The following is a 15,579-nucleotide window of genomic DNA, read 5'->3' as shown; positions in this document are numbered from 1 at the left end:
ATCTAACATCTGTGTCAAATTTTTAACCTGCAGGTGGAAATTTGGAGTGCCAAAATATCTGGTAACTTGTTATACCAGTAATAAGGAACTAATACAGGGTGTTTTCCAGTTAATTGGTAAGTCAGCTTCACAAGGCACATAATTGTCCCTTCCCAGCATGTAGCTTTCACATGCATTCCCAGCAGAGGGCAGGGACATGTCTCCTCTCTTAATGCAGAGCCATGCATGCTATTGGACACAAAGGGTCCATTCACCTTTGCTTTTCAGGGAATAACCTCAAATATTCTTAGGCACCGCAACTGAATCTGGGAAGCTCAAGCTTCAACAATATCCTGTATGTCTCAAAGATAAGGGGATCCTACAGTTTCCTAACAATAAACCCCTCTGGGTTCCTGGAACTCCAAGTTCATTCTCAAGGGATAGGGGAGGGAGGTACAATGTGGGAGAGAGAGAAGTGAGCAAGGCCTGGCTCTTGGGTGATTTCCTTAGAGCACCAGGGTTTGCTCTGGCAGACCCTAGGCTAGCACACATTTGTTTCTTAAACAAACATTGACAGTGTACCTATAATATTCCAGAAATTTTGTTAGGTGCTAGAGACACAAAAGAGAACTTAGTAGACAATGTCAGTGCCATGGCATTGGCACGGACGCTGGCATTAGAGTTTCTAGTGAACGATGTAAATCAACAGAGCAGAGAGAACCTGTCGCCCAGTCACCAGCCAGTCAAGGAATGTCGGCCCTACCTGGTATGTAAAGACTTGGTTTGACTGTATGTATTGACTTCTTTTAAGTCAACTTGTCAACTTGCTGCAGGATAAAGACACCTGAGAGGAAGGACCCTCAATTAAAAAAAAAAGTCTCCATAAGACTGGACTATAGGTAAGCCTGTAGGGCATTTTCTTAATTAGCTTAGTGTTTGTTAGGGAGGTGATGCCACACCTGTGCTAGTGGTCCTGGTTCTACAAGAAAGCAAGCTGTGTAAGCCATGGAGAGTAAATCAATATGCAGCACTCCTCCATGTCCCCTGCATCAGCTCCTACCTCCTGGTTCCTGCCCTGCTTTAGTTCCTGCCCTCATTGCTCTCCATGATGAGCCATTAGATGGAGGTGTGAGTGAAGTAACCCTTTCCTCCCCGAGTTGCTTTGGTCATGGGGTTTCATCACAACCATAGCAACCCCAACTAAGAAACCGTGGGAACTCCCTTTATCTTTGTCATGATTTGGATATGATTCATGTCTAAAATCAACCTCATACCTATATTTTGTTGCTCATGCAATAGTGTGGGGAGGAAGGAGACCAGACAAGAAGATTTAGGTTTGGGGGGAAGGCCACATTTAACCACATAATATTAAAATAGGTGTACCCTCACCGACAAGATCAGAAGCAGAGAGGGATATGTGACTATAGGATCCTCCCACAGAAGCCCTACCTACCAAGTTCCTTCCTCATCTTATGCGACTTGATTAGTTCTTCATAGGACCAGCTCAGTGTTAGACAAGCAGACAGCCATATAGTACCACACTGTCTTCCACTGCCCTTTATAAACCCTTACCAGAAGCCAAGAAGATTCCATAATGATGTTCTTGGACTTGGTGAATAATGTGTCCTAATATTCCTTTTATTTCCTTTGTAAATTACTTGGTCTCAACTATTCTGTTTCAGCAACCTTTCTGACTGCTCCCAACTTTGCATTTGAAACAATCTCTCAGAAAGAATAGAATCAAAGACACTAGAGCTGTTCAAATTCTCTGCTCTACAAAACACCATCTTTTCCAGGCACGTGTCTTTAATTACAGCACTTAGGAAGCAGGAGCAGGCAGAGCTCTGTGAGTTCAAGACCAGTCTGACCTCCAAGGAGAGTTCTAGGACAGGCTCTAAAGCTACAGAGAAACCCTGTCTTGAAAAAACAGAAACCAAAACAAAACAAAATGCCATTTTTGTGTGCAAGCTGAATAAAGCCCTTTACATACTTTCCCTCAAATATTAGTTTACAAAAGAATCATCCAGAATGCTTGTTTAAAATACAAGTTCTTGGTTTTTCATCAAGACAATATGATACAATGATCATAATAGGATATCCAAGAACCAGAATGTTGAACAAATATTTCAGACGAATCTGCTGAGATGAGCATAGCTTACACTCTGCCAACATTGTTCTGACGACTAAATGCTTCGTGTAAATAAAACTAAGGATATCATTACATTTTTAAAAGTATTTTAAATTTTTCCTGAAAAAATTAAATTATAATTAGTACTGAAGGGGAAAATTATACACAGTCAGAAGTTAGAGGCTGTAGGAATAGAAGTTCAAGGTCACTATACAATCCACTATGAGACCTTTTCTCAAATACATATAAACATACATGTACACACATACATACATATGCACATACATGCATACATATAGGTGTGTGAATACATAAATATACACACACACATAAATAATAACTCGTTTTGGCTTTGTAATGGAAAATAGCTCTAATAACTTATAACTGGTATTGTCCAGTTATTTTCCTATATAAGCCAATATTCAAAATCACACTATACATAAAGATAAGGGTCTTGCCAATTTCAAATAAATATTATGAACAATTTCCCATATAACTATATCTCCTAATAATCCATTCATGGATATTTTCAAGTTTATTATTATTATTAATAAAGAAAGTGCTTGCTATTATATTTTCCTATTGTCTAAATATGCCCCTATACAAAACTCACTTACTTCTATGTGTTTAAGAGACAGTGGGCCAGTTCATTTCATCTTTATGTGGGTTCAAAAAACTATTAAGTGGATTCTCTTTAATTTCCTAAAGAGTATGCAAGTATTGACAATTGTGTTTCCTCCATTAAAATATTTATAACTCCGTGATGTTTTTATACTATTGTATCTGTTAGAATTTTAAAATCAATGCTACATAATAAAACAGATTGCATTGCTTCATTCATACATTTGATGATATTTGTCTGACATTTCATCACTAAGCATAATATTGATATAGCTAATAATTTTAGCATGATGAGGCAGCTTTTCCCTGTGTAAAGCTATTAAGATTTATTTCTTTGATGAAAGTGAGACTACATCACTACATCATATGAAATAAACTCTACATCGGCTAAGAAAATACTATCATTCTTCTTGGGTTTAACATTAGTTACTTTTTAATGGTAAGAAGTAGATGTAAAAACTAATAATTTTCTTCTTTGTATTTGCATTTAATAATAAACATATTTGCTCATTGATTCATCCTTTTAAACTATTTCCAATTACTATGTGTTAGGTTAAAATTTAATGCTAATTTTAAAATTCCAGTGAATTCTAATTTAAAATTTGGAATCTTTACACTGATATTAGGAGGTGATGCCTGGCAGCAGTGGCGCACACCTTTAAAGGCACCAATTGGGAGGCAGAGGCAGGCAGATCTCTGATTTTGAGGCCAGCCTGGTCTACAGAGCAAGTTCCAGGACCGCCAGGGTTACACAGAAGAACACTGTCTCAAAACAAAACAGACAGAAAACAAAGAAATGAGATTGGGTGTGAGCTTTCTCCCTTCCTGTGAAAGCACTTACTATGCTTGTGAGGTTCCCTTGAGAATAGCACACTGGAATAACACAAAATGAGAAGACAGTTGTGTTATTCAAGTTCCTTTCCAAAACACAGACTTATCCTTAGATTTAACAACTACAAAATACTTATATTAAAAAAAATCTTTGACCCTGATATCTCCAAGAACATCTATCTTGCCACACATGCAGACAGCAGATTATCTGGAGATAAGAATATTAAGTCTTGCTTATTCTGTAAGTCTAAAGAGTATTTTCTTGTTATTAATATTGCAAAGGAGATGCAACTCATTTGTTTTGCCTCTATGTTTACATGTATTTCTCTAAATATTGAAATACATTTTAGGTTGACCTAAGTGACAAGCCTTTTTGTTTATCATTCTACCCAAATTTGAATTTGATTTTTTAAAAGCATTGAACCCAGGGCACTGTGCATGCCATCAAATGTTCTATAAGCTGCAGACAGACTCTCAGGTATATACAATTATGGGGTCCACAAGCTGAATACACTAGTGAAAAACTAGTAATTCCCCTCCTTGTACTTTATCATCACATGTCTTTTCCTCTTGTATTGGATATTACTAGGTTGAATTACCTGGGACAGTTCTATATCTTTTCTTTTTTTTTCTTACAATGATCATTTAAATGTTTCTATGAGTTCTGTGTAGATTTTTCATAGCTCAAAGTAATCAATATGTCCAAGCTTGTTTTTAATGTTTGCTTTGACACATGGAGATCACATAGGGGTACAATTTTATTGCTTTAACTTGGCTGACTGGCCCTCTGAGTTATACATTTCATATCCAGCACATACACACATGCACACACGCACGCATGCATGCATGTACGCATGTGCTACAAGTTCATTCAGAAAGCTACATACTATAAGATTCATAGCAGTATTTAGAGATACACTGCTCAGGGATTTTACTGAAATATGTGCATGACTTCCTGTTCTTCCTGGTTACCTCACAGCTCAACTGCCCAAAGCCATGCCACTCTAGGAGAATGGCCAACCAGCCTGTGAGTCACCAAAGCAACGAAAGCCATGCCTGGAAAGTTTCCTCATACTTACCAGCTTGTGCTTTCTCTCCTGAGTCAAACAATCCTTTGAAACTGATTGCATGTAAAGTCTTAGTTTTCAGAAGACAAGAAGCTTCTCGTCCTGTCATGGCCTTTTTGTCAAATGGGAGTGTGGAATTGGCACCCATAAATAGTCGCACAGTCTTTTACATCAGAACATTATTACATTTATTAAAAGTGCAAAACAGGGCATGCAAGATGGCTCAGGTGGTAAAGTATTTGCCTTGAACACATAAAGACCCAAGTTCAGTCACAAGAACTCATGTAAGAAGTCTGGTATTTTGGTGGGCAGTTGTAAGCCCACAGGTGGCACAAAGGAAGACAGGGACAGGTCTGGAGCTCACTGGCCTATTAGCCTAGCCCACTTGGTGAAGAACCAGGCCAGTGAGATACTCTTTCTCAAAGCACAGAAAGTGACTGGAGAGAGATACCAGTTGTCATCTGACCTCCACATGAATGTGCACACAGGTACATATGAACACCAACAAAACAATGTCAGCATAAAAATGGCGATGAGTATAAAAGATGCATATTCTAAGGCTGGTAGGTGAGAGCAAGTGATGCAACGCATTACAAAGTCAAACGGAAAAGGAAGAGAGAATGGAGCATGAAGCATCTTTAAACAGGCAGGCCTGATGGCACAGGCCTGTAATCCTAGCTGCCTGGGAGACTGAGGAAGGAAGATCATGAGATAGAAGCCTGCCTGGGCAACAGAATGAGCGCAAGGACAGTCTAAGAAAGTTAAAGATGCTTTGTTTCAAAATAAAATGTGAGAAAAGGGAGAGAAGGAAGAAAATACATTATATATAGATTCTTATATGTGAATCAAAGAAAAATCACTTTCAAACAGATGCTTAAAATTTAAAGCATATATTACATGATTTATATTTTAAACAGCTAAGCCATCTTGAAAATTCTCAAATGATAGAACTAATAAACCAGTAAAATAAGGCAGAAAGGAAAACTTATGGCTATATAGGCAAGTAAAAATTACTAATAAAATAGATTTAAACACAGTAATGCCAATAATTGATATCTTAATTATAAAGCAATTATTATTGCACCAGATTTTAGAAAGCAAGGCCCTTTAATAGTCAATCCACAGAATCCACTTAACCTAGAAATATGTAAAGAAATATGTAATATGTTTGGGAAGATCAGCAACAAGAAAAAGAAATGAGGGATGGAGGAGAGAGAGGGAATAAAGTTAGTGTAACTATAACTATAATAATATCAGATGACATACTCAGAAAAGAGACTATGGATACACATAAGAGTACTTATAAGGTATTAGAAGTTATAAAGTATGACTTTAAATGTGACTGCATCTGACAGCAGAGCTTTGAAATACACAAGGAAAACTTAAAGCTCCAAGAATAAAGAAAACACATAAAACACATTTTAATGAGATACTTCCTTATTCTTCCAAATGAACGAGCCACAAAGCAAGGAAATAATGAAATCAGTAGAGGCCTGCACACAGCCAACCAACTTGGTCATATTAACATTTGTAGGACCCTCCACTCTAAAACAAAGAGTATAACCAACTTTCTAGTTACCAAGGAGAACCATCATGTTCAATTGTATTCTGGACCTGAAAATAAACATCACAAAATGGAAAAAAGCAATATAATATAAAATGTAATTTATAAATTTATGACTACAATAAAATAAAGCATGATAGATGCTTGATAAATAGATAGATGATAAATAGATAAATAGATGATGGATAAATAGATGGATGGATAGATAGATAGATAGATAGATAGATAGATAGATAGATAGATAGATAATGTAACAACAATTAGTATAAAAAAGAAGCTATGAATTTGAAAAAGGTCATGGAGGAGTAATGGGAGAGTTTGGAGGGAGAAAAACAAAGGAGAAAATGTTATTTACTAAAGTAGAATGCCAAAAATTAAAAACTAAATAAAAATAAAAAGTGGGTTAAACTGAGAAGAAAAAGGGAAAATCAGCATGCACCATGAAAAAATAGAGTAAGTGTTTACAGGGATTTCTTTTCATGAATAATTCCTTAAATTGTTAAGATGACTTCACTTTTCCTCTCCTCTGAAATACGGTGGTTCAGAAACATCTACAAAATGACACACTAGCTTCACAGCGTCAGTGCAAATCCTTTTGTGGTCTGATTTCAGCTTCATCTTCTTTACATTCCTCATCTCTGGTCCCTCAGACCTTTGATGATTCAACCATAGTTTCCAAGTCCTTTCCTTGTCTTCACTTTAATTCTGTCTTTCCAAACCCAGTCCCAGTACAGGGCCATTTGTGCTTAAAAGCCCCTTGTTCATTTAGTAATCTTTAGAAGCCTACCATGACCTCGTCATCAAGATCTATTCCAGCAAGGCTCATGTTCAAAGCAATTTTTCTTTCCATGGTAACCCAATAGTTTAACCTATGCTACAGTTTTGAAAATAATAAATACCAAAAGCTACTCCTCAAATAAAGCAGGTCCTGCCAGGCTGTTTACACTTGTTGCCTCTCTCTTGAAAAGGTTGCCAAGACATCTTAAGTCTCCTTCTAATCTCTTCCAGTAATTAACTTGTGGGAACCATCCAAAGGGGATTTTTGTGCCTATTATTTCAAATTGCAGCTTCTTCTCTAGGTTGTGTCTGATTTTCTCACTAATACTTACCATATGCCATAGTAATATACTTACATTATAACATATATATATATATATATTTATAACACACATAAACATATGTATGATAAAAACTTCTTCATAGTTTATTAAAATGCAAAATCCCATGCACAAATATTAAAAAACAAAAGGGGAACTTGAGCCCAATCACGAGCCACTGCCTACCCACTTTTGCTTGCTTCCTCACTTGAAAGAGCCTTCCCTTTCTCAGTCACATCCATCCCCATGAAAGCCCTACCTCTCAATTGGCTAATGGACACACAACTCATCAAGTCTTTCCTGGAGCTACGGCTTGTCTTTTTCAATTTCAGATTTTCTAGATCTCACACTCCTACCCTATGTAATTTTATATGTATAGAGACTGACAATGAGAGAGAAAAGTCATTATTCGCTACCTTCCTATGGACATCTCATGCTACCCTAACAGGAACTCAGTAAAACATGTTGAATGAATGTTTATTTTTTCTTTTTTTAAATTGTTTTTATTAAGCTATACATTGTTCTCTGATTCCCTCTCTTCCTCTCCCCTCCCCTTCTACTTTTCCGATGGTCCTCATGCTCCCAATTTACTCGTGAGCTCTTGACATTTTCTATTTCCCATGTAGATTAGCTCCATGTATATGTCTTTCATAGGGTCCTCTTTGTTTTCTAGGTTCTCTGGGATTGTGAATTGTAGGCTTTTTTTTTTTTTGCTTTATGTCTAAAAGCCACTTATGAGTCAGTATATATAATATTTGTCTTTTTGCCTTCTGTGGGACAGTGGTTTGTACCCTGAAACTTGTATTTTAAATAAACACTGATTGGCCAGTAGCCAGGTAGGAAGTATAGGCAGGGTGACCAGACAGGAAGTAGAGGTGGGGCAACAAGAATTCTGGGAAGAGGGAAGTTTCAGTCTGCAGTCATCAATCAGACACAGAGGAAGCAAGATTTGATTGTCTTGCCAAAAAAGGTACTAAGCCACATGGCTAACATAGACAAGAATTGTGGGCTAATATAAATTATAAGAGTAAGAAGCCTGAGCTACTAGGCCAATCAGTTTATGATTAATGTAGAACTTTGTGTGTTTCTTTGGGACTTAACAGCTGCGGGACTGGGCAGGACAGAAACCCTAGTCAACATCTGGGTCTGGATTACCTCACTCAATATGATTTTTTCATTAGTTGTTTATAATTCCTTCCATCTTTTGATTGTCAAATGACTAACACTAACCCATTCATAAATCTGCCACCTATTTGCTGATTTGCATCCAAGAAAACATTGAGTCTACATAGCACACATTCTTTAAACATACCTACTTATCTACCTGTGCCCTTTCTTAATTATCTTTCAAAGTAGGTTCCAAAAATAAATTGTTATATAAAGAGAAATTTGAAGTGACTGTGAGAAACATTAATATTAAACTTGTTAAAGAGACTATATGTCAGTGCTATTGCAGATATTAAAAATATAGAAGTTAATTGCTTGGTGTGGTAGTTTGGATAAAAATAGCCCCCATAGGCTCATACATTTGAATGCTTAGACATCAGGAAGTTGCACTACTGGAGAAGGGCTAGGAGGTGTGCTCTTATTAGAATAGATGTGGTGTGTTACTAGGTGTTCAAAAGTTCAAATCAGACCAGAGGCTTTCTCTCTTCCTGCTGCCTGCATATTCAGATGTAGAATGCTCAGCTACTTCTCCAACACTTGTCGGCCTGTGTGCCACCATGCTCCTCCCATGATGATAATGAACTAAACCTCTGAAACTGTATGTAAGCCCCCAATTACGTGTTTTCATCTATAAAATTTGCCAATCATGGTGTCTCTTCCCAGCAATAGAACAGTGGCCAAGACATTTGGTGTCATCTGAATACATTTCACCTCTGAAATGTGCTTACCAGTCAGCTAAAGACCTACAGATCTGGGTGTTTAGTATTGAAAAAATGTTTATTCATTTGAAAGTAAAAAGGTCAAATAAATGTGCCCAGTGGAAAGTGTATAAATTTTAATGTGAGTGCAGCAGGCTGAAGTTAGGAAAGAAGGAAAATGGCAAAGATTTTCCAGGGAATTATCATATTCACTCCAGCTTCATCATTCATCAGAGTTCATGAATCCAGAGTCCATGTCAGCACTAGCAAAGCTAAAACTTTATGTATAACGTGAAAAGTCGTCCCCTTGGCTCCTGTGCTGCACTGACATGATTAATGAGGATAACAGAGATTGACAGGTTGAAACAGTCTTGTTTAGCCAGTCTCCTTACTGTATCTTGTTTCTGTGGCCTAAGAAGCTTCCCTAGCAGATGTTGTGTAAGAACACATCCCTATGCCTTGGATGCTCCAGCAACTAAAAGGTCAGTTTGGACCTAAGTGCCTCTTGGTCTCATGGGGTGCACCTGAACCAATTCACCTATGAAGCATTGGATTTAAAGCTACAGGGAGGTAAATTTCCATCTCTTCGTTCTTGTCAGCCTGGATCTAAGTCACCATAAATTATGCTTTCCCACTTTACAGTCAGAAAAATCTCCTCTTCTTCAACGATAATAAAAATCAGTGGACCAAATTCTGCCCTTCGTTACTAATATACAAATTCTGCTGAAGTCAGCAAAACTTAAGGGCATGTAACTTTGGGCAGACTGTGTTCCAACTTTCTTTCTTTTCTTCTTCTTATTTTACTTTATTTTGCTGGATTTTTATTACCTGACATCTTTTTGATTCCTCTGGATTGCACAATAAGGGAAGGGTGGCCCAGTTTGGGTAAAATAAAAAATGACCCAAACCACTGACCTAAATCCTGCCTTTGAAATTTAAAATTACATTTACTAGGAAGGAAAATAGTTTTTTGAGTGTGGGTGGTTTTCTTTTTCAAAACCATTTCAAATGTTGACCTCCTGAATGTTATCATACCAGTTTGGATTGGAAAACAGAAGGGTAGGTAAACATTTTTTTTAGCACATGGTGGGGAGAGGCCATCCTTTTCTGCATTCATTATCTGCAAAGAAGAAGGAAATACTAAGAACTTATCCCCCCCCCCCTGCAAAAGATAGCCTGGCTACATTGCCAGGTTTAACTCTAAAAGTAAATTCTCAAATTGTCAAATTGTATAAAATATTAAAACTTTGCTTCCTGTTATCTCCAATGGTGAACTGATCTGCTGAAGAAGTGGCGGTAGTTTCTTGGGCGTGGGGTCAGATTTAAGAATGGGCCCTCCTTTACACAAGCACAGACACTCTAGGTACCAATGCTGCAAAGAATATACTCCAAAAGCTTTGATTTAATAAATATTCCAAGAATTTTCCACCATAAACTTCACAGTTCTTCAGAAATACCAGAGCTACCTACATAAGTCCTTAAGTCAGTCTTTCCTTATACAACTCAATGTGTGACCCAGACAACCTGTCCCCTTTCTTTCATGCTGCCGTTATGAAATATAGGGCCTCTGAATCTATTCTGATCATACTATGGCACATTCTATATCAAAAAAAAATTTAACATCCGCTGAAACTTTAGCACACATTTTATGCACTTTAACATGAGTCAGCTTACTTAATATCTACACATCTGTGATGTGAATACTACCTGTGAGGAAATTTCCGTCATCACAATCATTTTACAGATGAGGAAGATGAGGCATGTAGAAGAAAATCCTTTGGATCAGGTCACAGAGACATTTAGAGATGACCCAGAAATCTGAATGCAGACAAGCGGACTCCAGAGTTCCAAATTCCTACACCATATGTCCTATTAGACACACTGTCTCTGCCTGCCTCTCTTGAGCACCATCATAGTGGTATTTGCGTATCATATTATAGCTGAATGAATTTTGAATATTAGTAGAAATATGACTGTATACCCAGAAAAGACGTGAAGTTTGATAACAGAAACATGGTACCCTATAGGCAAATTCTACTTGAACACAAATTTGCCAGTGATTTATATACCAACTCAAGGATGTGGGTCAGAACACTGGCCATGTGCTCAACATTCCACCCCCAAAGGAAATGTGGCCTGTCATGAGATATTCAGTCACAACCCTGGTTAAAGTGGAATGCCTCTAAGGACCTCTTCCCACTTTCCAAATTCTCTGCCAGCGGGGCAGAAGATAACAACTGGGCAATTGTGAAGTTGTATACAGAGCTCCCTAAAGCCTCTTGGCAAAACTTTCAAAGTTCTGGCAATGCTTCTCTCACGAGAAATTTTGCCTAAAATTAAATTGAGCATAGCAGTCACTGAGAGAAAGGGCAGCAATTATTGGAGACACTAAGCAACGTGGGACATCCTGTCTTCCTTTCAATTTATGTCCTGGGTCCAGGCCCAAGCACCTGTGTACCTGAATGCTTTTCCAGTGCTTTTATAGCCAAGTTGTTACCCTCAGGAACTGAATTCATACACGTCCTTATGACTGTGCATGAGTACTTAAGATTGTTTCCAACACTGATTTGTTATCCTTGGGTAGATTATTTCTAGATGTCCTAACATTCAGCAGCAGTAGCTGTTATCCATGTTCTGACTCTGCACAATAGAAAGATTCATTACCTTCCAGCTAACTGAGATTACACAAAAGCAAGTTGCAACTGTACACTGTCTTGCATCCAAATGAAATGTTAGTTCTGTCTGAGGGTAGGTGGATTGGGTTGCATATTTATTAAAATTCAAAAAATAGGCCAGGGACTTTAGACAGCTCAACTCTGTTACTCCTCAGAATCATTTTTTTCTTATGAAATGATTCCCCCTCTAACTGGAACAGCTATGGCAAATTATGGAAAAGTTGCCAGTGTTCTTAAGATGTGAAGGCAGGGAAAACTTGGGCAGCCTTGTGAATACTTTTAATTTTATCTTATGCCTAGTATCTCTACTGCAGGTTCCACATACTCATCCATTCCCTCTTCCTTCTGTAATTTAGTTGAGATTGTGACCTGTGAGAGGGAGTGTCCCTATCTGCAAGTGGGGAATTTTAGGAATGTTACCAAATACTCTAGAAACAGAACTTGCCTTGATTCTAAGCTTCAATGGCCTCGTGCTATACCAAACACATAGAACCAAACACATAGTGGATAACCAAGAGGAATGCCTTATAGCTCTGAGATTCTGATAGTAGCTAGTCACTGACTGTGAGAACAACACAGTGCCTGCAACCATAATTTGAATCTGCATGACTGAAATATATTTGCTATCATTCTTGCTTACGCACAGTTTCTTCTTTTCATAGAAACCAGGGTGGTTTCATTATTCTGTACCTTGTCGGCCATGTGAAGTTTTCTTTTCTCTTTCCTTGTGAAATAAAAATCCATGAAAGTCATTTAGTGGGGGAGGAATATTGGCTGATACAGGTTTATGCTCGAGAACTTTCCAGGATGACGGCTAGAAGACGGGGCTGGGGGGAGGGGAGAGGTGGCGAGGACATGGAGAGGTGAGTGGGGGCGCTCACTTTAGTCAAAGAAGCAGAATAGGCAGAGGGAGCAACTCTGAGTGTTGGAAACATTTCGATGTTTAGCTTTATTTTATCTAGGAAAGCTACAGAAAGTCTCACTGAAGAAGTCACAAGAGAAAGCATGCCTCACAGAGGAGCAACAAGTAGTATGGCTATTCAATATTCTTGATCGAGAAACATCCTTCCCAAAGGCTCTGAGACAGGAGAATAACAAGAATATTAGGAAAGCAGGGGGCTACAGTAACTGAAGAAGAAGAATATAGGGATGATTAATAGACAAGCTACATGGAACAGGGACGTGGATATCAGAGTTAAGTCCTTCTGTTTTCATTGAAATGAAAAGTATTTGTATACAAGGTCAGGTGACTTGCTAACATTTTAAGAGGGTCTCTTCAGTTGCTTTGAGGACAGTCCAAAGAAAACGTTATGGACTGGATGCTGTGGTATCTCAGAATCATATGCTGATACATAACCTCCGTGACCCCTGCTGACACTTTGATCTGGGATTTCCATATGGAAGAGCTATAAAAAGCACTAACCTTATGGGCCCAAAAGATGGTGTTTACATGTCTGATGACCTTACATTGATCCCTGCCTGGAATCCACAGAAAGGTAGAAAAAAGCAGTTCTACAAAGCTGTCCTCTGACCTTCACACACACACACACACACACACACACACACACGAGCACATAATCATACACACACATTACACATGTGTGCATGCACACACACATGCACATTAACAATATTATATTTTTCTTCCATTAAAAATGGGGTGTTTTTCATACAATGTATTCTGGTTAAGGTTTTCCACCCATAACTCCTCCCACTTCCTCCCGACCTCTGGTTCCCTATCCACACCCATTCTGTCTCTCAATAGAAAATAAACAGGCATATAAAGAGTAATAACAAAACAAAATAAGGTGAGATTTTTCTTTAAAATTCAGGACAAGACTAACTAATAACAGCAGAAAGGGAGCCAAAGTGAAATCACGAGAAAACACATGCTGACACAGAGACACCAAAGTTTGTGCATTTGCACAGGAATCCCATAAAAACACAAAACTGGGGTCCATTACATATGCACAAAGAACATACAAGGCTAAAAAAATGACCTGACACAACATGAAACCAGGAGCCTCCAGCAATAATACCATGGAGCTTGCTTTGTGTTGGCCATCTCCTGCTGGGCATGGGCTTTGGCCTTAGGAGTGGTCTGCATCCCTGGTGAGATTCCCTTGGAGGGAACTAATTTTTCATTTGCCAGTGGTTATTAATTGGAGATAGAGAGAGTGGCCTGTCACTTCTCCTTTCAGCTCTAGGACTCTGTCTTGTGAAGACTCTGGCAGAACTTGTGTGCACTGCCACAGTCTCCAAAGTTCATCTGTACATTGATTTGCTCTGTTTGGAAGGACTTCCTTGGTCTCCTCCATCCCCTCTGGCTCTTATGGTCTTTCCACCTCCTCTTCTGCAGAGTTTCATGAGCTTGACATCCCATTTAGAGCTGAGTATTCCAAAGTCTCTCGATCTTTGCATATCATCTGTCCATGGTTATCAATTGGACATAACACCTGGGTTAGGGATGAGGGTTTGTGTCCACTTCCCCTCTCGGTGCTTAGATCCATCAGTCTCAGACCTTTGTGTACTCTGCGCATGCTATCACCATCTCTGTGAGTTCCTAGGCGTGACATTCTTGCTGTATTCAGAAGGCCTTGTTTCCTTGGTATCTTCTATCACCTCTGGCTCCTACCATCTCTCTGCTTCCTTTTTCACAGATGTCCCTGAGCTCGGAGGAGAGGAATTTCATGGAGACATCTCGTTTAGGGCTGAGTATTTAAAGGTCTCCTGCTCTCTGCACATTGTCCAGTTGTGGGTCTCTGTATTTGTTCCCATGTGCTGTAGGAGGAAGCTCCTCTAATGATGATCTAATGAAGTACTGTTCTATGAGTATAGTAGGAATGCTATTAGGAGTAATTTTATTGCTATATTCCTCTAGCAGAACAGTTGTATTTGGTTTCCCACTTGGCCTCTGGCCTATCTAGTCTCAGATTCTTGGCCAACCAAGTAGTGTCAGATGTGGGTTCCATCTCATGGAGCCAGCCTTAAATCAAATCAGATCTTCATTGGTTACTCCCATAAGTTTATGTCACTATTGTTCCAACATATTTTGCAGATATGTCACCATTGGAGATTGAAGAGTTTGTAGCTGGGTTGGTGTTTACCTTTCTTCTTTGGTAGCATTCAGAATACCTTCCAGTAACATGACAACCAGTCCAGAGGGGTAAAGTGATATGGGATTGCTCTCTGTTTGCTGTGAATACCATTGGTTAATGGAGAAACTGCTTTGGGCCTATTGTAGCACAGAATAGGGCAAAGCAGGAATTCCAAGCAGATAGAGGAGGAGATGGAGACAGGGAGATGCCATGTAGCCTCTGCCAAAGGAGACAGACACCTGGGAACCTTATCAGTAAACCACAAGCCTTGTGGTAAAGTATAAAATAATGGAAATGGGTTGATTTTAGATGTATGAGCTAGCTATAAATATGCTTGAGCTATTGGCCAAACAGTATTGCAATTAATAGTGTTTCTATGTAATTATTTCAGGTCTGGGCAGCCGGGAACAAGCAAGCAGCCTCTACCAACAGCAAAAGCTCTATGTAGGCACCACTCTACTTCTTCATGTTCAGTGAATTTTGTAGGTGTTGTCTTCAGCAATAGGGTCTTGTTATCAGTTTATAGAGAATAACCAATAGCTTTGGCAATAGCTTGTGTTGTTTGAGGGTTCTCATGGGACCCTGTTGGCCAACACCAATTCAATTTTTAAAAATTGATCTCCTTTGTTTGAGTCATCTAGCCTACAAGTTATA

This window comes from Arvicola amphibius, chromosome 7 (genome assembly GCF_903992535.2).
Source record: "Arvicola amphibius chromosome 7, mArvAmp1.2, whole genome shotgun sequence".
Classification (NCBI taxonomy): domain Eukaryota; kingdom Metazoa; phylum Chordata; class Mammalia; order Rodentia; family Cricetidae; genus Arvicola; species Arvicola amphibius.
The sequence above is the reverse complement of the archived record's forward strand: the minus strand, read 5'-3'. Positions refer to the sequence as shown.